The sequence below is a fragment of the Haliotis rufescens genome, unplaced genomic scaffold (assembly GCF_023055435.1).
Source record: "Haliotis rufescens isolate VD_foot unplaced genomic scaffold, xgHalRufe1.0.p SCAF_18, whole genome shotgun sequence".
Classification (NCBI taxonomy): domain Eukaryota; kingdom Metazoa; phylum Mollusca; class Gastropoda; order Lepetellida; family Haliotidae; genus Haliotis; species Haliotis rufescens.
Window position 1 is genome coordinate 16438109 of NW_025963868.1, and position 22384 is coordinate 16460492.

General features: G+C 46.6%; 1 protein-coding gene across 2 annotated transcripts in view; it reads left to right on the forward strand.

The window, feature by feature from the left end:
- Positions 1-22384, forward strand: part of LOC124118894 (kin of IRRE-like protein 1) — a 410728-nt gene that overhangs the window by 93608 nt on the left and 294736 nt on the right. The window contains exon 1 of one of the 2 annotated variants that reach the window (XM_046481198.2): positions 5468-5823. The exons of the other annotated variant lie outside the window; for it this stretch is intronic. The gene's annotated coding sequence lies outside the window, so the exon portion shown is untranslated. Of the gene's footprint in view, positions 1-5467; positions 5824-22384 lie in introns of those variants that run through there. 2 annotated transcript variants of the gene reach the window in all.

The following is a 22384-nucleotide window of genomic DNA, read 5'->3' on the forward strand; positions in this document are numbered from 1 at the left end:
TATGTAGGGTCCAGTGGGCCATATAGTGGTGATTGAGGCAGTGTATGTAGGAACCAGTGCGCCATATAGTGATGGAGGCAGTGTATGTAGGAACCAGTTGGCCATATAGTGATGGAGGCAGTGTATGGAGGAATTAGGGGGCCATATAGTGGTGATGGAGGCAGTGTATCGAGGAACCAGTTGGCTATATAGTAATGGAGGCAGTGTATGGAGGAATTAGGGGGCCATATAGTGATGGAGGCAGTGTATGGAGGATCCAGTGGGCCATATAGTGGTGATGGAGGCAGTGTATGGAGGATCCAGTGGGCCATATAGTGGTGATGGAGGCAGTGTATGTAGGGTCCAGTTGGCCATATAGTGGTGATGGGGGCAGTGTATGGAGGAACCAGTGGGCCATATAGTGATGGAGGCAGTGTATGGAGGATCCAGGGGGCCATATAGTGGTGATGGAGGCAGTGTATGGAGGATCCAGTGGGCCATATAGTGGTGATGGAGGCAGTGTATGTAGGGTCCAGTGGGCCATATAGTGGTGATTGAGGCAGTGTATGTAGGAACCAGTGCGCCATATAGTGATGGAGGCAGTGTATGGAGGATCCAGTGGGCCATATAGTGATGGAGGCAGTGTATGTAGGGTCCAGTTGGCCATATAGTGGTGATGGAGGCAGTGTATGTAGGAACCAGTGGGCCATATAGTGATGGAGGCAGTGTATGTAGGATCCAGTGGGCCATATAGTGATGGAGGCAGTGTATGTAGGATCCAGTGGGCCATATAGTGATGGAGGCAGTGTATGTAGGATCCAGTGGGCCATATAGTGATGGAGGCAGTGTATGGAGGAACCAGTGGGCCATATAGTGATGGAGGCAGTGTATGTAGGATCCAGTGGGCCATATAGTGGTGATGGAGGCAGTGTATGGAGGATCCAGTGGGCCATATAGTGGTGATGGAGGCAGTGTATGGAGGATCCAGTGGGCCATATAGTGGTGATGGAGGCAGTGTATGGAGGATCCAGTGGGCCATATAGTGATGGAGGCAGTGTATGGAGGAACCAGTGGGCCATATAGTGATGGAGGCAGTGTATGTAGGATCCAGTGGGCCATATAGTGATAGAGGCAGTGTATGGAGGATCCAGTGGGCCATATAGTGGTGATGGAGGCAGTGTATGGAGGATCCAGTGGGCCATATAGTGGTGATGGAGGCAGTGTATGGAGGATCCAGTGGGCCATATAGTGATGGAGGCAGTGTATGGCGGAACCAGTGGACCCTATAGTTGTGATGGAGGCAGTGTATGGAGGATCCAGTGGACCCTATAGTTGTGATGGAGGCAGTGTATGTAGGATCCAGTGGACCCTATAGTTGTGATGGAGGCAGTGTATGGAGGATCCAGTGGGCCATATAGTGATGGAGGCAGTGTATGGAGGATCCAGTGGGCCATATAGTGATGGAGGCAGTGTATCGAGGAACCAGTTGCCTATATAGTGGTGATGGAGGCAGTGTATGGAGGATCCAGTTGGCTATATAGTGGTGATGGAGGCAGTGTATGGAGGAACCAGTTGGCTATATAGTGGTGATGGAGGCAATGTATGGAGGATCCAGTGGGCCATATAGTGATGGAGGCAGTGTATGGAGGATCCAGTGGGCCATATAGTGATGGAGGCAGTGTATGGAGGATCCAGTGGGCCATATAGTGATGGAGGCAGTGTATCGAGGAACCAGTTGGCTATATAGTGGTGATGGAGGCAGTGTATGGAGGATCCAGTTGGCTATATAGTGGTGATGGAGGCAGTGTATGTAGGAACCAGTTGGCTATATAGTGGTGATGGAGGCAATGTATGGAGGATCCAGTGGACCCTATAGTTGTGATGGAGGCAGTGTATGTAGGAACCAGTGGGTCATATAGTGATGGAGGCAGTGTATGGAGGAATTAGGGGGCCATATAGTGGTGATGGAGGCAGTGTATGGAGGATCCAGTGGGCCATATAGTTGTGATGGAGGCAGTGTATGTAGGAACCAGTTGGCCATATAGTGATGGAGGCAGTGTATGGAGGAATTAGGGGGCCATATAGTGGTGATGGAGGCAGTGTATCGAGGAACCAGTTGGCTATATAGTAATGGAGGCAGTGTATGGAGGAATTAGGGGGCCATATAGTGATGGAGGCAGTGTATGGAGGATCCAGTGGGCCATATAGTGGTGATGGAGGCAGTGTATGGAGGATCCAGTGGGCCATATAGTGGTGATGGAGGCAGTGTATGTAGGGTCCAGTTGGCCATATAGTGGTGATGGGGGCAGTGTATGGAGGAACCAGTGGGCCATATAGTGATGGAGGCAGTGTATGGAGGATCCAGTGGGCCATATAGTGGTGATGGAGGCAGTGTATGGAGGATCCAGTGGGCCATATAGTGGTGATGGAGGCAGTGTATGTAGGGTCCAGTGGGCCATATAGTGGTGATTGAGGCAGTGTATGTAGGAACCAGTGCGCCATATAGTGATGGAGGCAGTGTATGTAGGAACCAGTTGGCCATATAGTGAAGGAGGCAGTGTATGGAGGAATTAGGGGGCCATATAGTGGTGATGGAGGCAGTGTATCGAGGAACCAGTTGGCTATATAGTAATGGAGGCAGTGTATGGAGGAATTAGGGGGCCATATAGTGATGGAGGCAGTGTATGGAGGATCCAGTGGGCCATATAGTGGTGATGGAGGCAGTGTATGGAGGATCCAGTGGGCCATATAGTGGTGATGGAGGCAGTGTATGTAGGGTCCAGTTGGCCATATAGTGGTGATGGGGGCAGTGTATGGAGGAACCAGTGGGCCATATAGTGGTGATGGAGGCAGTGTATGGAGGATCCAGTGGGCCATATAGTGGTGATGGAGGCAGTGTATGTAGGATCCAGTGGGCCATATAGTGGTGGAGGCAGTGTATGGAGGATCCAGTGGGCCATATAGTGATGGAGGCAGTGTATGGAGGATCCAGTGGACCCTATAGTTGTGATGGAGGCAGTGTATGGAGGATCCAGTGGATCCTATAGTTGTGATGGAGGCAGTGTATCGAGGATCCAGTGGGCCATATAGTGGTGGAGGCAGTGTATCGAGGATCCAGTGGGCCATATAGTGGTGGAGGCAGTGTATGGAGGATCCAGTGGGCCATATAGTGATGGAGGCAGTGAATGGAGGAACCAGTTGGCCATATAGTGATGGAGGCAGTGTATGGAGGATCCAGTGGGCCATATAGTGATGGAGGCAGTGTATGAAGGATCCAGTGGACCCTATAGTGATGGAGGCAGTGTATGGAGGAATTAGGGGCCTATATAGTGGTGATGGAGGCAGTGTATGAAGGATCCAGTGGACCATATAGTGGTGATGGAGGCAGTGTATGAAGGATCCAGTGGGCCATATAGTGATGGAGGGAGTGTATGGAGGATCCAGTGGGCCATATAGTGATGGAGGCAGTGTATGGAGGAACCAGTTGGCTATATAGTAGTGATGGAGGCAGTGTATGAAGGATCCAGTGGACCATATAGTGGTGATGGAGGCAGTGTATGTAGGAACCAGTGGGCAATATAGTGATGGAGGCAGTGTATGGAGGAATTAGGGGGCTATATAGTGGTGATGGAGGCAGTGTATGGAGGATCCAGTGGGCCATATAGTGGTGATGGAGGCAGTGTATGGAGGATCCAGTGGACCATATAGTGGTGATGGAGGCAGTGTATGTAGGATCGAGTGGGCCATATAGTGGTGACGGAGGCAGTGTATGGAGGATCCAGTTGGCCATATAGTGATGGAGGCAGTGTGTTGAGGATCCAGTGGGCCATATAGTGATTGAGGCAGTTTATGGATGATCCAGTTGGCCATATATATTGTTGGAGGCAGTGTATGGAAGATCCAGTGGGCCATATAGTGATGGAGGCAGTGTATGGAGGATCCAGTGGGCCATATAGTGATGGAGGCAGTGTATGGAGGATCAAGTGGGCCATATAGTGGTGATGGAGGCAGTGTATGGCGGAACCAGTGGGCCATATAGTGGTGATGGAGGCAGTGTATTTAGGATCCAGGGGGCCATATAGTGGTGATTGAGGCCTTGATGTAGGGTCCAGTTGGCCATATAGTGATGGAGGCAGTGTATGGAGGATCCAGGGGGCCATATAGTGATGGAGGCAGTGTATGGAGGATCCAGGGGGCCATATAGTGATGGAGGTAGTGCAGTAGGATCCAGTGGGCCATATAGTGAAGGAGGCAGTGTATGTAGGATCCAGTGAGCCAGAGATTCCACTGTGGCCTCAGGCTGTGACTGTCAGTCTTCCTTCATGTCTAGGATGAGATGAATGTGCTTCAAGTGATGGTAAAGAAGGGGATTTCTGTGCACTAATGATGTTTGTGTCTCAGTGTCAAGTTAATGAGGTGTAAATGTCCTCCTTTATCTCTGTCCTCCTGCTTGAAGTGAGCTGGGGTGTTGTAAGGTGCATATTGATATGTTGGTTACGCTCAGTCACTGGCGTCACTGACTGCAGGAACTTCGTTATTCACAGAAGAAAAAACACTTTGTCTTCAAATGTCACAACCCTGTAAACAGGAAATTTTACTGTTCTTTCTCTGTTTTCTTTTGTAGCTGCTTGATTATTTTGTTAATATCCTGTAGCACTGTTGCTTAGATCATGTTACCATGACGATGTAATTATTCTACAGGGAAATGGAAAACGTTGGTAAAATGTTATTATTTATGACATGTTTAAAGTTGTAGAGATGAAAACTTTTGTTAATCAAGAATTGTAAAATGTATCAAAATTATGAAACAATAAAACACTTAAAAGACTCAATATCACATCATGCTAAGAATGGAAGTTAAATGTTGATTCTGTTACCGAAATTGTTTCATGATGGAAAGTGTTAATATTGATTATGATATGGATTTAATATGTCTACAAAAACACCTGTCACTAAGCCAAGTTAATGCCACATGAGATGCTTGATGGGAATTTACCACTGGAGAGGAATTTGATGATATTGCAGTGCCAAACATTTTGAAATATGATTACTAGTTGTATATTAAATAATATTAGTTTCTTTCACTTATTTGAAGGAAATGTCAATATTTCAGAAGATGTGAGGTTCTTCATCTGTTTTGTATGCTGGCATTTGCTTCTTGCTGACATTAGTGAGATCATCCTTGATTACACCAGTTCCATCAGCTCCTCAAATGTTGCTTCTCTTATGCAAGACTGGTGGAGTGGATTGGGGAGTGAGCACCAGGTAAACTGTTGGGCCTTGGTATTGTTCATTTCATTTATCACATGGCGGATAAGGAGGGTCTTGTGCTGTTGTGGATGGGTCGCGAGTTCAAACACTGTCTGCAAATGTTTGAATTGTGCGTGAAGTTGTGAAAGTCAATTGACGGACAGCAAGCGTGGCTGTCGTTGGCTTTCATGCGTTGAAGCACAGTCTCAGTATGGAAGAATTGTCACAGACAACTGATACAATACATCTCCATTCATGGTTCACTGAATCCTTGAACCGTCATCAGGTGTAAACACTGGACTGTCACTGATTGATAATCTCACTAATTGTTTCCAAGTTCAGTCCAGTTCACTGTGGTTCACTGCCTCACCAGGCGGCTAGTAAAAGACACAGAAGGAGTGTTGTATTGATGGCTCTTGAATTTTAGATGGTAAAGGCAAGCAGTTAGTGTTGCTGCTAGAGGAGTGTCTCTGCCCCGGAGGACTGTGCACCAGGACATGGGAAGCCATGTGAGACATATACTGCTGTAGTTGAACACCTGGATGACAGGCATGCAACCTTCATCCTGGATACATTCATCATTCCACTGTTTAGGTAAGAATTAATGAAAAATATAACTTACGATAGGTTTTTTGTTTTTTTTATTTCAAAACGGAAATCCATATGTGAATTAGTTGTGTTAGTGATAGATCCTGAATAAACACTTTGTGGCTGATCGACACTGGTGGCATGAGACTGAACTCTCTCAAATGACAAGAAAATAACTGCCACACAATCGATTAAACTTTGATTGTCTGTAGAGGTATACCAGATTTTATTGGTTGTGATATGTAAATATATGTTTACTGAATAAAAGTGGAAATCCTGCCACCATCTACAGATGATGCCAACAGTAATATATGGAGGCTGCTGACTGGATTTCCTGCAGCACTTTTTATACATGTAGATGACATGTGTCAGTCTTTGTTTACATGTAAATTCATCTCTATCTCTATGTCACTTCTAAAAGACTGATGTATTTAACTGTTGAGCGGTTCACTGAACACTCTCTAACAGTTACTGTAAGGAGGGAACACTGTTGATGAAGTACTCTGTGTTGGAGGTCAGGTAACACTGTTGATGAAGTACTGTGTGTTTGAGGTCAGGGAACAGTGATGATGTGTGTTGGAGGTTGGGGAACACTGATGATGAAGTACTGTGTGGTGGAGGTCAGGTAACACTGTTGATTAAGTACTGTGTGTTAGAGGTCAGGTAACACTGTTGATGAAGTACTGTGTGTTGGAGGTCAGGGAACAGTGATAATGTGTGTATTGGAGGTCAGGGAACAGTGATGATGATGTACTGTGTGTTGGAGGTCAGGGAACACTGTTGAAGTACTGTGTGTTAGAGGTCAGGTAACACTGTTGATGAAGTACTGTGTGTTGGAGGTCAGGTAACACTGTTGATGAAGTACTGTGTGTTAGAGGTCAGGTAACACTGTTGATGAAGTACTGTGTCTTGGAGGTCAGGGAACACTGTTGATGATGTAGTGTGTGTTAGAAGTCAGGTAACACTGATGATGATGTACTGTGTGTTGGAGGTCAGGGAACACTGTTGATGAAGTACTGTGTCTTGGAGGTCAGGGAACACTGTTGATGATGTACTGTGTGTTGGAGGTCAGGTAACACTGTTGATGAAGTACTGTGTCTTGGAGGTCAGGGAACACTGTTGATGATGTAGTGTGTGTTAGAAGTCAGGTAACACTGATGATGATGTACTGTGTGTTGGAGGTCAGGGAACACTGTTGAAGTACTGTGTGTTGGAGGTCAGGTAACACTGTTGATGAAATACTGTGTGTTGGAGGTCAGGGAACAGTGATGATGATGTACTGTGTGTTGGAGGGCAGGGAACACTGTTGATTAAGTACTGTGTGTTTGAGGTCAGGGAACAGTGATGATGTGTGTGTTGGAGGTCAGGGAACACTGATGATGAAGTACTGTGTGTTGGAGGTCAGGTAACACCGTTGATGAAGTACTGTGTGTTGGAGGTCAGGTAACACTGTTGATGAAGTACTGTGTGTTAGAGGTCAGGTAACACTGTTGATGAAGTACTGTGTGTTGGAGGTCAGGGAACAGTGATGATGTGTGTGTTGGAGGTCAGGGAACACTGATGATGATGTACTGTGTGTTGGAGGTCAGGGAACACCGTTGATGAAGTACTGTGTGTTGGAGGTCAGGTAACACTGTTGATGAAGTACTGTGTGTTAGAGGTCAGGTAACACTGTTGATGATGTACTGTGTGTTGGAGGTCAGGTAACACCGTTGATGAAGTACTGTGTGTTGGAGGTCAGGTAACACTGTTGATGAAGTACTGTGTGTTGGAGGTGAGGTAACACTGTTGATGAAGTACTGTGTGTTGGAGGTCAGGTAACACTGTTGATGAAGTACTGTGTGTTAGAGGTCAGGTAACACTGTTGATGAAGTACTGTGTGTTGGAGGTCAGGTAACACTGTTGATGAAGTACTGTGTGTTGGAGGTCAGGGAACACTGTTGATGGAGTACTGTGTGTTGGAGGTCAGGTAACACTGGCAGCTGATAGAGACCATGGCAGCTGATAGAGACCATGGTAGCTGATAGAGACCATGGTAGCTCAATGATCTTGTTAGCTCATTATAAGAGACCAAGGTAGCTGATAGAGACCATGGTAGCTGATAGAGACCATGGTAGCTGATAGAGACCAAGGTAGCTCAATGATCTTGTTAGCTCATTATAAGAGACCAAGGTAGCTCATATGGAGCTCATGTACTTCCTCAACATTTTGCTTTTAACCAAGGTGTATTGTTTCTATACAGATCTGGCTATCGGATCTCTCGCACAGCTGTTATGATAGTTTAGCTGCCATGGACACCTAATGAAACAAAAATATTTTTGATCACTGAAAACTTGTTTTCCAGATGGTGTATTGATCATAAAATTTTCTCTCATACCCTTTGAGGTTTAGAATATTATCGATCTGAAATTTCAATGTCGTCTTTGTTGCAGGCATATCAAAATATGCTTTTACTTTGAGTAGTTGGAGGTTAATATGTTTCAGCAGATTTTAAGCATAACCATCAGCATTATTTAAACAGTGGCAAACACTCAGTGAGGGAGGGACAGCTTACATTGTTTCACTTACATTTCTTTACATCTACTATTACCTCCTATACAGTAAGTACACTCACACTATGTACATCACAGTAAGTGCACCATCACAGTATATACGTCACAGTAAGTACACTGTCACACTATGTACATCACAGTAGGTTACACTCTCACAGTATGTACATCACAGTAAGTACACTGTTACAGTATATGTGTCACAGTAAGTACACTGTTACAGTATATACATCACAGTAAGTACTCTGTCACACTATATACATCACAGTAAGTACACTGTCACAGTATATACATCACAGTAAGTACACTGTCACACTATATACATCACAGTAAGTACACTGTCACAGTATATACATCACAGTAAGTACACTGTTACAGTATATACATCACAGTAAGTACTCTGTCACACTATATACATCACAGTAAGTACACTGTCACAGTATATACATCACAGTAAGTACACTGTCACACTATATACATCACAGTAAGTTACACTGTCACAGTATATACATCACAGTAAGTACACTGTCACACTATATATATCACAGTAAGTAACACTGTCACAGTATATACATCACAGTAAGTACACTGTCACACTATGTACATCACAGTAAGTGCACTATCACAGTAGATATGTCACAGGAGGTACACTGTCACAGTATATACATGACAGTAAGTGCACTGTCACACTATATTACATTACAGTAAGTACACTGTCAGACTATATTACATTACAGTAAGTGCACTGTCACACTATATTACATTACAGTAAGTACACTGTCACACTATATTACATTACAGTAAGTGCACTGTCACACTATATTACATTACAGTAAGTGCACTGTCACACTATATTACATCACAGTAAGTACCCTGTCACACTATATTACATTACAGTAAGTGCACTGTCACACTATATTACATTACAGTAAGTACACTGTCACACTATATTACATTACAGTAAGTACACTGTCACACTATATTACATTACAGTAAGTGTACTGTCACACTATGTAACAGTAAGTACACTGTCACACTATATTACATTACAGTAAGTACACTGTCACACTATATACATCACAGTAAGTGCACTGTCACACTTTATACATCACAGTTCGTTACACTGTCACAGTATATACATCACAATAAGTACCCTGTCACTCTATATTACATCATAGTAAGAACACTGTCACAGTAAATATGTCACAGTAAGTGCACAGTGATACTATATAACAAACACTATGCCTGAACAATGTCATAATGTGAATTTAAAGGCTGGATGTGCTTGATGTGTCAACATCATTGTGATCAGACTCAGTCATTAATTTATCTAAATGTAACTACAAAAAGTTTCAAATTAATAAAACGTGCCTCATGTAAAAGAGTTTGACCTGAATAGAGAATTGAGAAGTTAATGATGGCATGTGTGAAGACAACACCCCTAAATTACAGACAGGCAGCACAAGCACTAGGCCAGGTATTGTAGTGTACCTGACACGGGGCATCTGGTGAGAACGCAGGTACAGAGGCAGTGCCAGGCACGTGCCTGTGCACTGGGCCATGTCGGCAGGTGGGCTGCTGTGATTTCTCTCTTTATGTGTGCTCCGTCAACTGTCACAGACCAACAATGAAAGATACTCACCCGCGTGCCATGCATATTGGCCGACATAATGAAAACTGATTTGAGTGGAGGCTTATGAAAGGTATCTGACCATAAGTTATTGGTGAAATGTTTAGAGTACAGTGTCAGAATTATTGGTTTGTTTCTGGCAGAGTAAGCAAAAGTTGTTTGAAGATATAGTTCACATGTTAACAGGGTAAGCAGAATTTGTTTAAAGATAGTTCACATGTTAACAGGATAAGCATAAGTTGTTTAAAGATAGTTCACATGTTAAGTAGAATTTGTTTGAAGATAGTTCACATGTTAACAGGGTAAGCAGAATTTGTTTGAAGATAGTTCACATGTTAACAGGGTAAGCAGAATTTGTTTAAAGATAGTTCACATGTTAACAGGATAAGCAGAAGTTGTTTAAAAATAGTTCACATATTAAGTAGAATTTGTTTGAAGATAGTTCACATGTTAACAGGGTAAGCAGAATTTGTTTAAAGATAGTGCACATGCTAAGCAAAAGCCTGATCGTCTCTTGACCGATTGTGAGATGAACTCAGTCGTCTGTTTACTGATTGTGAGACGAGCCTGGTCGTCTGTTTACTGATTGTGATACGAGCCCGGTCGTCTGTTTACTGATTGTGATACGAGCCTGGTTGTCTGTTTACTGATTGTGATACGAGCCCGGTCGTCTGTTTACTGATTGATACGAGCCCGGGCATCTGTTTACTGATTGTGAGACGAGCCCAGTCATCTGTTTACTGATTGTGAGACAAGCCTGGTCGTCTGTTTACTGATTGTGAGATGAGCGTGGTTGTCTGTTTACTGATTGTGAGATGAGCTTGGGCGTCTGTTTACTGATAATGAGAAGAGTGTCTGTTTACTAATTGTGAGATGAGCCCGGGTGTCTGTTTACTGATTGTGAAATGAGCCCGGTCATCTATTTACGGATTGTGAGACGAGCCCATGCGTCTGTTTACTGATGGTGAGAAGAGCCCGGACGTCTGTTTACTGATTGTAAGTCGAGCCTGGTGTCTGTTTACTGATTGTGAGATGAGCCTGGTCGTCTGTTTACTGATTGTGAGACGAACCTGGTTGTCTGTTTACTAATTGTGAGATGAGCCCGGGCTTCTGTTTACTGATTGTGAGACGAGCCCGGGCTTCTGTTTACTGATTGTGAGACGAACCAGGGCTGGACAGTGCAGGTAAGGGCTGTGAGATCAGGGCAGGGTAGGGCTGGTCAGGGATGTGAGGGCTGGGCAGGGAAGGTCTTGGCAGGGCAGGGCGGGGCTGGTCAGGGCAGGGCTGGTCAGGGATGTGAGGGCAGGGCTGGACAGGGCAGGGCAGAGCTGGTCAGGGTAGGGCTGGTCAGGGATGTGAGGGCAGGGCTGGACAGGGCAGGGCAGGGCTGGTCAGGGTAGGGCTGGTCAGGGATGTGAGGGCAGGGCAGGGCAGGGCTGGTCAGTGATGTGAGGGCTGGGCAGGGCAGGGCGGGGCTGGTCAAGGCAGGGCTGGTCAGGGATGTGAGGGCAGGGCTGGGCTGGGCAGGGCAGGGCAGGGCTGGTCAGGGTAGGGCTGGTCAGGGATGTGAGGGCAGGTCAGGGCAGGGCTGGTCAGGGATGTGAGGGCAGGTCAGGGCAGGGCTGGTCAGGGATGTGTGGGCAGGGCAGGGCTAAGCAGGGATGTGAGGGCAGGTCAGGGTAGGGCTGGTCAGGGATGTGTGGGCAGGGCAGGGCTAAGCAGGGATGTGAGGGCAGGGCAGGGCTAAGCAGGGATGTGAGGGCAGGGCAGGGCTAAGCAGGGATGTGAGGGCAGGGCAGGGCAGGGCTGAGCAGGGATGTGAGGGCAGGGCAGGGCTGGTCAGGGATGTGTGGGCAGGGCAGGGCTAAGCAGGGATGTGAGGGCAGGGCAGGGCAGGGCTGAGCAGGGATGTGAGGGCAGGGCTGGGCTAAGCAGGGATGTGAGGGCAGGTCAGGGCTGAGCAGGGATGTGAGGGCAGGGCAGGGCTAAGCAGGGATGTGAGGGCAGGGCAGGGCAGGGCTGAGCAGGGATGTGAGGGCAGGGCAGGGCTAAGCAGGGATGTGAGGGCAGGTCAGGGCAGGGCTGAGCGTGGATGTACGGGCAGGGCAGGGCTGGGCAGGGCAAATCTGGTCAGGGATGTGAGGGCTGGGCAGGGCTGTGAACGCAGGGCAGGGCTGTGAGGGCAGGGCTTTGAGGGCTGGGCAGGGCAGGGCTGTGAGGGCAGGGCAAGGCAGGGCTGGTCAGGGCTGAGCTGGGCAGGGCAGGAGCTACTGGTATATTCATGTAGATCTCATAGGTTCACAGATACACATTTGCTTTCAGGTTGTAACAGTTTTGTATAGCTTCCATAACTCTTCACATCTGAAGATTTAGATAGAAGATCCTGCCTTTTTAATGAACACCATGTATTGTGTAGACTGCAGTGAGTGTAGGCTGTGCAAGAACAGATGTATCTTATCACAAACAACATCTTCTCCTTTATGTCTGCAGTAATTAGAGCACACATACAACACACTTGGCTGTGTAGCCGATGCTGCTATGTTTCATCAAATAATTCCAGTCATCATTGTACTAGATGACCATGTCCTGTAAGACTTGGCTGTGTAGCCGATGCTGCTGTGTTTCATCAAATAACTCCAGTCATCATTGTACTAGATGACCATGTCCAGTAAGACTTGGCTGTGTAGCCGATGCTGCTGTGTTTCATCAAATAACTCCAGTCATCATTGTACTAGATGACCATGTCCTGTAAGACTTGGCTGTGTAGCCGATGCTGCTGTGTTTCATCAAATAACTCCAGTCATCATTGTACTAGATGACCATGTCCAGTAAGACTTGGCTGTGTAGCCGATGCTGCTGTGATTCATCAAATAACTCCAGTCATCATTGTACTAGATGACCATGTCCAGTAAGACTTGGCTGTGTAGCCGATGCTGCTGTGTTTCATCAAATAACTCCAGTCATCATGGTACTAGATGACCATGTCCTGTAAGACTTGGCTGTGTAGCCGATGCTGCTGTGTTTCATCAAATAACTCCAGTCATCATGGTACTAGATGACCATGTCCAGTAAGACTTGGCTGTGTAGCCGATGCTGCTGTGTTTCATCAAATAACTCCAGTCATCATTGTACTAGATGACCATGTCCAGTAAGACTTGGCTGTGTAGCCGATGCTGCTGTGTTTCATCAAATAACTCCAGTCATCATGGTACTAGATGACCATGTCCAGTAAGACTTGGCTGTGTAGCCGATGCTGCTGTGTTTCATCAAATAACTCCAGTCATCATTGTACTAGATGACCATGTCCAGTAAGACTTGGCTGTGTAGCCGATGCTGCTGTGTTTCATCAAATAACTCCAGTCATCATTGTACTAGATGACCATGTCCAGTAAGACTTGGCTGTGTAGCCGATGCTGCTGTGATTCATCAAATAACTCCAGTCATCATTGTACTAGATGACCATGTCCAGTAAGACTTGGCTGTGTAGCCGATGCTGCTGTGTTTCATCAAATAACTCCAGTCATCATGGTACTAGATGACCATGTCCAGTAAGACTTGGCTGTGTAGCCGATGCTGCTGTGTTTCATCAAATAACTCCAGTCATCATTGTACTAGATGACCATGTCCAGTAAGACTTGGCTGTGTAGCCGATGCTGCTGTGTTTCATCAAATAACTCCAGTCATCATTGTACTAGATGACCATGTCCTGTAAGACTTGGCTGTGTAGCCGATGCTGCTGTGTTTCATCAAATAACTCCAGTCATCATTGTACTAGATGACCATGTCCAGTAAGACTTGGCTGTGTAGCCGATGCTGCTGTGTTTCATCAAATAACTCCAGTCATCATTGTACTAGATGACCATGTCCAGTAAGACTTGGCTGTGTAGCCGATGCTGCTGTGTTTCATCAAATAACTCCAGTCATCATGGTACTAGATGACCATGTCCAGTAAGACTTGGCTGTGTAGCCGATGCTGCTGTGTTTCATCAAATAACTCCAGTCATCATTGTACTAGATGACCATGTCCAGTAAGACTTGGCTGTGTAGCCGATGCTGCTGTGTTTCATCAAATAACTCCAGTCATCATTGTACTAGATGACCATGTCCAGTAAGACTTGGCTGTGTAGCCGATGCTGCTGTGTTTCATCAAATAACTCCAGTCATCATTGTACTAGATGACCATGTCCAGTAAGACTTGGCTGTATAGCCGATGCTGCTGTGTTTCATCAAATAACTCCAGTCATCATTGTACTAGATGACCATGTCCTGTAAGACTTGGCTGTATAGCCGATGCTGCTGTGTTTCATCAAATAACTCCAGTCATCATGGTACTAGATGACCATGTCCAGTAAGACTTGGCTGTGTAGCCGATGCTGCTGTGTTTCATCAAATAACTCCAGTCATCATTGTACTAGATGACCATGTCCAGTAAGACTTGGCTGTATAGCCGATGCTGCTGTGTTTCATCAAATAACTCCAGTCATCATTGTACTAGATGACCATGTCCTGTAAGACTTGGCTGTATAGCCGATGCTGCTGTGTTTCATCAAATAACTCCAGTCATCATTGTACTAGATGACCATGTCCAGTAAGACTTGGCTGTGTAGCCAATGCTGTGTTTCATCATTGCTGTGTTTGACTTACGGCTGAATTAGATGTGAAGGGACATGATTAGCTGTACTGACATCTGAGTACCAAGTTGTGATTGTTTTTTAATTGCTTTAACTATGATAGTTTGTCAAACTGTTATACAGTTTATACTTTAATAAGATAGCTTTAGAAGCTGATTCTGGCTGTATGATGACTTCGACACGTGACACATGAACACCAAGATCATCCATGGAGTAGCGTGGCATGTAGTAGGAAGCTTGTAATTCAAGTCTGAAAACTTGATAATGTCAGGAACAAATCAGTAGCACTTCTTAAAATATGAACAGGTGAAATTTCAGTGTCCTGTTATTGGACTATTTATGAAATCAATTGATACTTATTTGTCTTCAATTGTTACCCCAAAGGGAATATCATGAACCTCTATGGACTGTTGTCCCTTGCACTGATGCTCTTCACTGCGCTGATGTTTTGCTTAAACAGCTGGATACTCAATGGTTGCCATAAAGTTCATTATTTCTCACACAATCATCAAGTCAATCCTGTTATTACACTATCTGGTTCATTGTATGTCTGGACTTATGTTTGTAATCTATTTTGATTAATTTTATTCAAATTTTCATTTTATATTGTCAACATTCATATCAGCAAAATTGTGTGTGAACCATCATTATTTACACTGACTACAGAATATATTTTTTCTGGTAAAATAACAGTTTCAGATTCAATTTCCTTTGATCATTTCATGAGGTTTTTTTAAGTTGGATCATTGGGTATTTTGTAACTGAATCACTGGTAGATCTGGGAGAACTGATTGCTATTTTCAGCTTGTTTACAAGACAAATAAGCACAAAAAATACAACTGAAATGGGAAATCATCATGTCTAGTATTGTTTCATTGTAAATTTAGGAATAATGTTGTCTCATGTGGCCTCCAGCTTGTCATGGTGAGGTGGTCCATCTCATGTGGCCTCCAGCTTGTCATGGTGATGTTGTCCATCTCATGTGGCCTCCAGCTTGTCATGGTGATGTTGTCCATCTCATGTGGCCTCCAGCTTGTCATGGTGATGTTGTCCATCTCATGTGGCCTCCAGCTTGTCATGGTGAGGTGGTCCATCTCATGTGGCCTCCAGCTTGTCATGGTGAGGTGGTCCATCTCATGTGGCCTCCAGCTTGTCATGGTGATGTTGTCAATCTCATGTGGCCTCCAGCTTGTCATGGTGATGTTGTCCATCTCATGTGGCCTCCAGCTTGTCATGGTGAGGTGGTCCATCTCATGTGGCCTCCAGCTTGTCATGGTGAGGTGGTCCATCTCATGTGGCCTCCAGCTTGTCATGGTGAGGTGGTCCATCTCATGTGGCCTCCAGCTTGTCATGGTGATGTTGTCCATCTCATGTGGCCTCCAGCTTGTCATGGTGAGGTGGTCCATCTCATGTGGCCTCCAGCTTGTCATGGTGAGGTGGTCCATCTCATGTGGCCTCCAGCAGGTCATGGTGAGGTGGTCCATCTCATGTGGCCTCCAGCAGGTCATGGTGATGTTGTCCATCTCATGTGGCCTCCAGCTTGTCATGGTGATGTTGTCCATCTCATGTGGCCTCCAGCAGGTCATGGTGATGTTGTCCATCTCATGTGGCCTCCAGCAGGTCATGGTGAGGTTGTCCATCTCATGTGGCCTCCAGCAGGTCATGGTGATGTTGTCCATCTCATGTGGCCTCCAGCAGGTCATGGTGATGTTGTCCATCTCATGTGGCCTCCAGCAGGTCATGGTGATGTTGTCCATCTCATGTGGCCTCCAGCAGGTCATGGTGATGTTGTCCATCTCATGTGGCCTCCAGCTTGTCATGGTGAGGTGGTCCATCTCATGTGGCCTCCAGCAGGTCATGGTGATGTTGTCCATCTCATGTGGCCTCCAGCAGGTCATGGTGATGTTGTCCATCTCATGTGGCCTCCAGCAGGTCATGGTGATGTTGTCCATCTCATGTGGCCTCCAGCAGGTCATGGTGATGTTGTCCATCTCATGTGGCCTCCAGCAGGTCATGGTGAGGTTGTCCATCTCATGTGGCCTCCAGCAGGTCATGGTGATGTTGTCCATCTCATGTGGCCTCCAGCAGGTCATGGTGATGTTGTCCATCTCATGTGGCCTCCAGCAGGTCATGGTGATGTTGTCCATCTCATGTGGCCTCCAGCAGGTCATGGTGATGTTGTCCATCTCATGTGGCCTCCAGCAGGTCATGGTGATGTTGTCCATCTCATGTGGCCTCCAGCTTGTCATGGTGAGGTGGTCCATCTCATGTGGCCTCCAGCAGGTCATGGTGATGTTGTCCATCTCATGTGGCCTCCAGCAGGTCATGGTGATGTTGTCCATCTCATGTGGCCTCCAGCAGGTCATGGTGATGTTGTCCATCTCATGTGGCCTCCCGCAGGTCATGGTGATGTTGTCCATCTCATGTGGCCTCCAGCAGGTCATGGTGATGTTGTCCATCTCATGTGGCCTCCAGCAGGTCATGGTGATGTTGTCCATCTCATGTGTCCTCCAGCAGGTCATGGTGATGTTGCCCATCTCATGTGGCCTCCAGCTTGTCATGGTGAGGTGGTCCATCTCATGTGGCCTCCAGCAGGTCATGGTGATGTTGTCCATCTCTAATCTGTTTGTCATGGTGATGTTGTCCATCTCATGTGGCCTCCAGCTTGTCATGGTGAGGTGGTCCATCTCATGTGGCCTCCAGCAGGTCATGGTGATGTTGTCCATCTCATGTGGCCTCCAGCAGGTCATGGTGAGGTGGTCCATCTCATGTGGCCTCCAGCTTGTCATGGTGTCTAAGGTGGTCCATCTCATGTGGCCTCCAGCAGGTCATGGTGATGTTGTCCATCTCATGTGGCCTCCAGCAGGTCATGGTGAGGTGGTCCATCTCATGTGGCCTCCAGCAGGTCATGGTAAGGTGGTCCATCTCATGTGGCCTCCAGCAGGTCATGGTGATGTGGTAGAAATTGTCTATCTCATGTGGCCTCCAGCAGGTCATGGTGAGGTGGTCCATCTCATGTGGCCTCCAGCAGGTCATGGTGATGTTGTCCATCTCATGTGGCCTCCAGCTTGTCATGGTGAGGTGGTCCATCTCATGTGGCCTCCAGCAGGTCATGGTGAGGTTGTCCATCTCATGTGGCCTCCAGCTTGTCAGGGTGATGTTGTCCATCTCATGTGGCCTCCAGCTTGTCATGGTGAGGTGGTCCATCTCATGTGGCCTCCAGCAGGTCATGGTGATGTGGTAGAAAGTGTCTATCTCATGTGGCCCCCAGTTGATCATGGTGATGTTCAGATATGTACAAGAAGTAAACATGAACTGATTCCTTGTTAGTTCTCTTAATAAATTTGAATTAATATCCAAACCAATACTTATGAAGAAAATTTATTTCTCGTTAAACATAAAAACAAACAGTCTGTGGATAAGGTCAGACAAATTGTAATTTAATATTGCAGGGTTAGGAGTTATGCATTGAAGCAGTATTTGTTCTCTTCTAGATGATGTAGAAACCTGAAGTGTGTACCTGTGAGGTGAGTCCCATTAACTGCTGCCATCATTTACAGGAGCAGCAGCATCAGCCTCAGATCAATGGCTCCTTCAGTCCATCAAACCTTTCTACACACACACTCACACAGGGTACCAACATGTTCAATTTCTGGCCAATGCTTAGTCAATAACAGTGGTAAATATATCTGCTGTAGTCTTCTAATTAGTGCTGTCCTCAATGCATACTGTTGTCATCAATGTATTGGCTATGCTGCAAATTTGAAGCTTTTCTTTTACAATGGTAAGAAAACATATTTAAGCTTTATCAGAGATGTGCATCTTTACATAGATTGTATCTGTTATGTTCAGCATTCATCAATATCTGATGACATGCAGGTCCATCTGTAGATTACTCAGTGTGGGTCTACCTCTACAGGCACAAGATGTTATACGGTGTTCCTCAGAATTATAATGAAAGTAATTTAGGAAAATAGGAAAAGCAGATCATCGATGTGAGTCATAAAAAAGTTATAATTAAATAGGATATATAAAATTAACAATGCCACTGCCATCAGAGAAGTGAGGATGATGTGTTTTATGTCCACTCTTGCCTTCCTGCCATTGTTAGGCTTTCACCATCTCGTTGACGTGAAACAATTTTTTGGTAATTTCTTTTAACAATGAAACATAATCAAGCTAAGATTGCTTCCAGTGTTACAGTGGTGGCCCTTTCCTATTTGTACCACCAATCCCAACTGTCTGTCCCATTTGTACCACCCATCCCTACTGTCTGTCCCATTTGTACCACCCATCCCAACTGTCCCATTTGTACCACCCATCCCGACTGTCTGTCCCATTTGTACCACCCATCCCTACTGTCTGTCCCATTTGTACCACCCATCCCTACTGTCTGTCCCATTTGTACCACCCATCCCAACTGTCCCATTTGTACCACCCATCCCTACTGTCTGTCCCATTTGTACCACCCATCCCTACTGTCTGTCCCATTTGTACCACCCATCCCTACTGTCTGTCCCATTTGTACCACCCATCCCAACTGTCCCATTTGTACCACCCATCCCGACTGTCTGTCCTATTTGTACCACCCATCCCGACTGTCTGTCCCATTTGTACCACCCATCCCTACTGTCTGTCCCATTTGTACCACCCATCCAAACTGTCTGTCCCATTTGTACCACCCATCCCGACTGTCTGTCCCATTTGTACCACCCATCCCTACTGTCTGTCCTATTTGTACCAACCATCCCAACTGTCTGTCCCATTTGTACCAACCATCCCTACTGTCTGTCCCATTTGTACCACCCATCCAAACTGTCCCATTTGTACCACCCATCCCAACTGTCTGTCCTATTTGTACCAACCATCCCAACTGTCTGTCCCATTTGTACCAACCATCCCTACTGTCTGTCCCATTTGTACCACCCATCCAAACTGTCCCATTTGTACCACCCATCCCAACTGTCTGTCCTATTTGTACCACCAATTCCAACTGTCTGTCCCATTTGTACCACCCATCCAAACTGTCCCATTTGTACCACCCATCCTTACTGTCTGTCCCATTTGTACCACCCATCCCGACTGTCTGTCCCATTTGTACCACCCATCCCGACTGTCTGTCCCATTTGTACCACCCATCCCGACTGTCAGTCCCATTTGTACCACCCATCCTGACTGTCAGTCCCATTTGTACCACCCATCCCTACTGTCCGTCCCATTTGTACCACCCATCCCGACTGTCTGTCCCATTTGTACCACCCATCCCAACTGTCTGTCCCATTTGTACCACCCATCCCGACTGTCAGTCCCATTTGTACCACCCATCCCTACTGTCTGTCCCATTTGTACCGCCTATTCCTACTGTCAGTCCCATTTGTACCACCCATCCCAACTGTCCCATTTGTACCACCCATCCCGACTGTCTGTCCCATTTGTACCACCCATCCCAACTGTCTGTCCTATTTGTACCACCCATCCCAACTGTCCCATTTGTACCACCCATCCCGACTGTCTGTCCCATTTGTACCACCCATCCCTACTGTCTGTCCCATTTGTACCACCCATCCCAACTGTCTGTCCTATTTGTACCACCCATCCCTACTGTCTGTCCCATTTGTACCACCCATCCCTACTGTCTGTCCCATTTGTACCACCCATCCCTACTGTCTGTCCTATTTGTACCACCCATCCCGACTGTCTGTCCCATTTGTACCACCCATCCCTACTGTCTGTCCTATTTGTACCACCCATCCCGACTGTCTGTCCTATTTGTACCACCCATCCCTACTGTCTGTCCCATTTGTACCACCCATCCCTACTGTCTGTCCTATTTGTACCACCCATCCCTACTGTCTGTCCCATTTGTACCAACCATCCCGACTGTCTGTCCCATTTGTACCACCCATCCCTACTGTCTGTCCCATTTGTACCACCCATCCAAACTGTCCCATTTGTACCACCCATCCCAACTGTCTGTCCTATTTGTACCACCAATTCCAACTGTCTGTCCCATTTGTACCACCCATCCAAACTGTCCCATTTGTACCACCCATCCCAACTGTCTGTCCTATTTGTACCAACCATCCCAACTGTCTGTCCCATTTGTACCAACCATCCCTACTGTCTGTCCCATTTGTACCACCCATCCAAACTGTCCCATTTGTACCACCCATCCCAACTGTCTGTCCTATTTGTACCACCAATTCCAACTGTCTGTCCCATTTGTACCACCCATCCAAACTGTCCCATTTGTACCACCCATCCTTACTGTCTGTCCCATTTGTACCACCCATCCCGACTGTCTGTCCCATTTGTACCACCCATCCCGACTGTCTGTCCCATTTGTACCACCCATCCCGACTGTCAGTCCCATTTGTACCACCCATCCTGACTGTCAGTCCCATTTGTACCACCCATCCCTACTGTCCGTCCCATTTGTACCACCCATCCCGACTGTCTGTCCCATTTGTACCACCCATCCCAACTGTCTGTCCCATTTGTACCACCCATCCCGACTGTCAGTCCCATTTGTACCACCCATCCCTACTGTCTGTCCCATTTGTACCGCCTATTCCTACTGTCAGTCCCATTTGTACCACCCATCCCAACTGTCCCATTTGTACCACCCATCCCTACTGTCTGTCCCATTTGTACCACCCATTCCTACTGTCTGTCCCATTTGTACCACCCATCCCTACTGTCTGTCCCATTTGTACCACCCATCCCTACTGTCTGTCCCATTTGTACCACCCATCCCAACTGTCTGTCCTATTTGTACCACCCATCCCTACTGTCCATCCCATTTGTACCACCCATCCCTACTGTCTGTCCCATTTGTACCACCCATCCCGACTGTCTGTCCTATTTGTACCACCCATCCCAACTGTCTGTCCCATTTGTACCACCCATCCCTACTGTCTGTCCTATTTGTACCACCCATCCCTACTGTCTGTCCCATTTGTACCACCCATCCCTACTGTCTGTCCTATTTGTACCACCCATCCCGACTGTCAGTCCCATTTGTACCACCCATCCCTACTGTCTGTCCCATTTGTACCGCCTATTCCTACTGTCAGTCCCATTTGTACCACCCATCCCAACTGTCCCATTTGTACCACCCATCCCGACTGTCTGTCCCATTTGTACCACCCATCCCAACTGTCTGTCCCATTTGTACCACCCATCCCGACTGTCAGTCCCATTTGTACCACCCATCCCAACTGTCCCATTTGTACCACCCATCCCTACTGTCTGTCCCATTTGTACCAACCATCCCTACTGTCTGTCCCATTTGTACCACCCATCCCTACTGTCAGTCCCATTTGTACCACCCATCCCAACTGTCCCATTTGTACCACCCATCCCAACTGTCTGTCCTATTTGTACCACCCATCCCTACTGTCTGTCCCATTTGTACCAACCATCCCTACTGTCAGTCCCATTTGTACCACCCATCCCAACTGTCCCATTTGTACCACCCATCCCAACTGTCTGTCCTATTTGTACCACCCATCCCTACTGTCTGTCCCATTTGTACCACCCATCCCGACTGTCTGTCCCATTTGTACCACCCATCCCTACTGTCTGTCCTATTTGTACCACCCATCCCAACTGTCTGTCCCATTTGTACCACCCATCCCTACTGTCTGTCCCATTTGTACCACCCATCCCGACTGTCAGTCCCATTTGTACCACCCATCCCTACTGTCTGTCCCATTTGTACCACCCATCCCGACTGTCTGTCCTATTTGTACCAC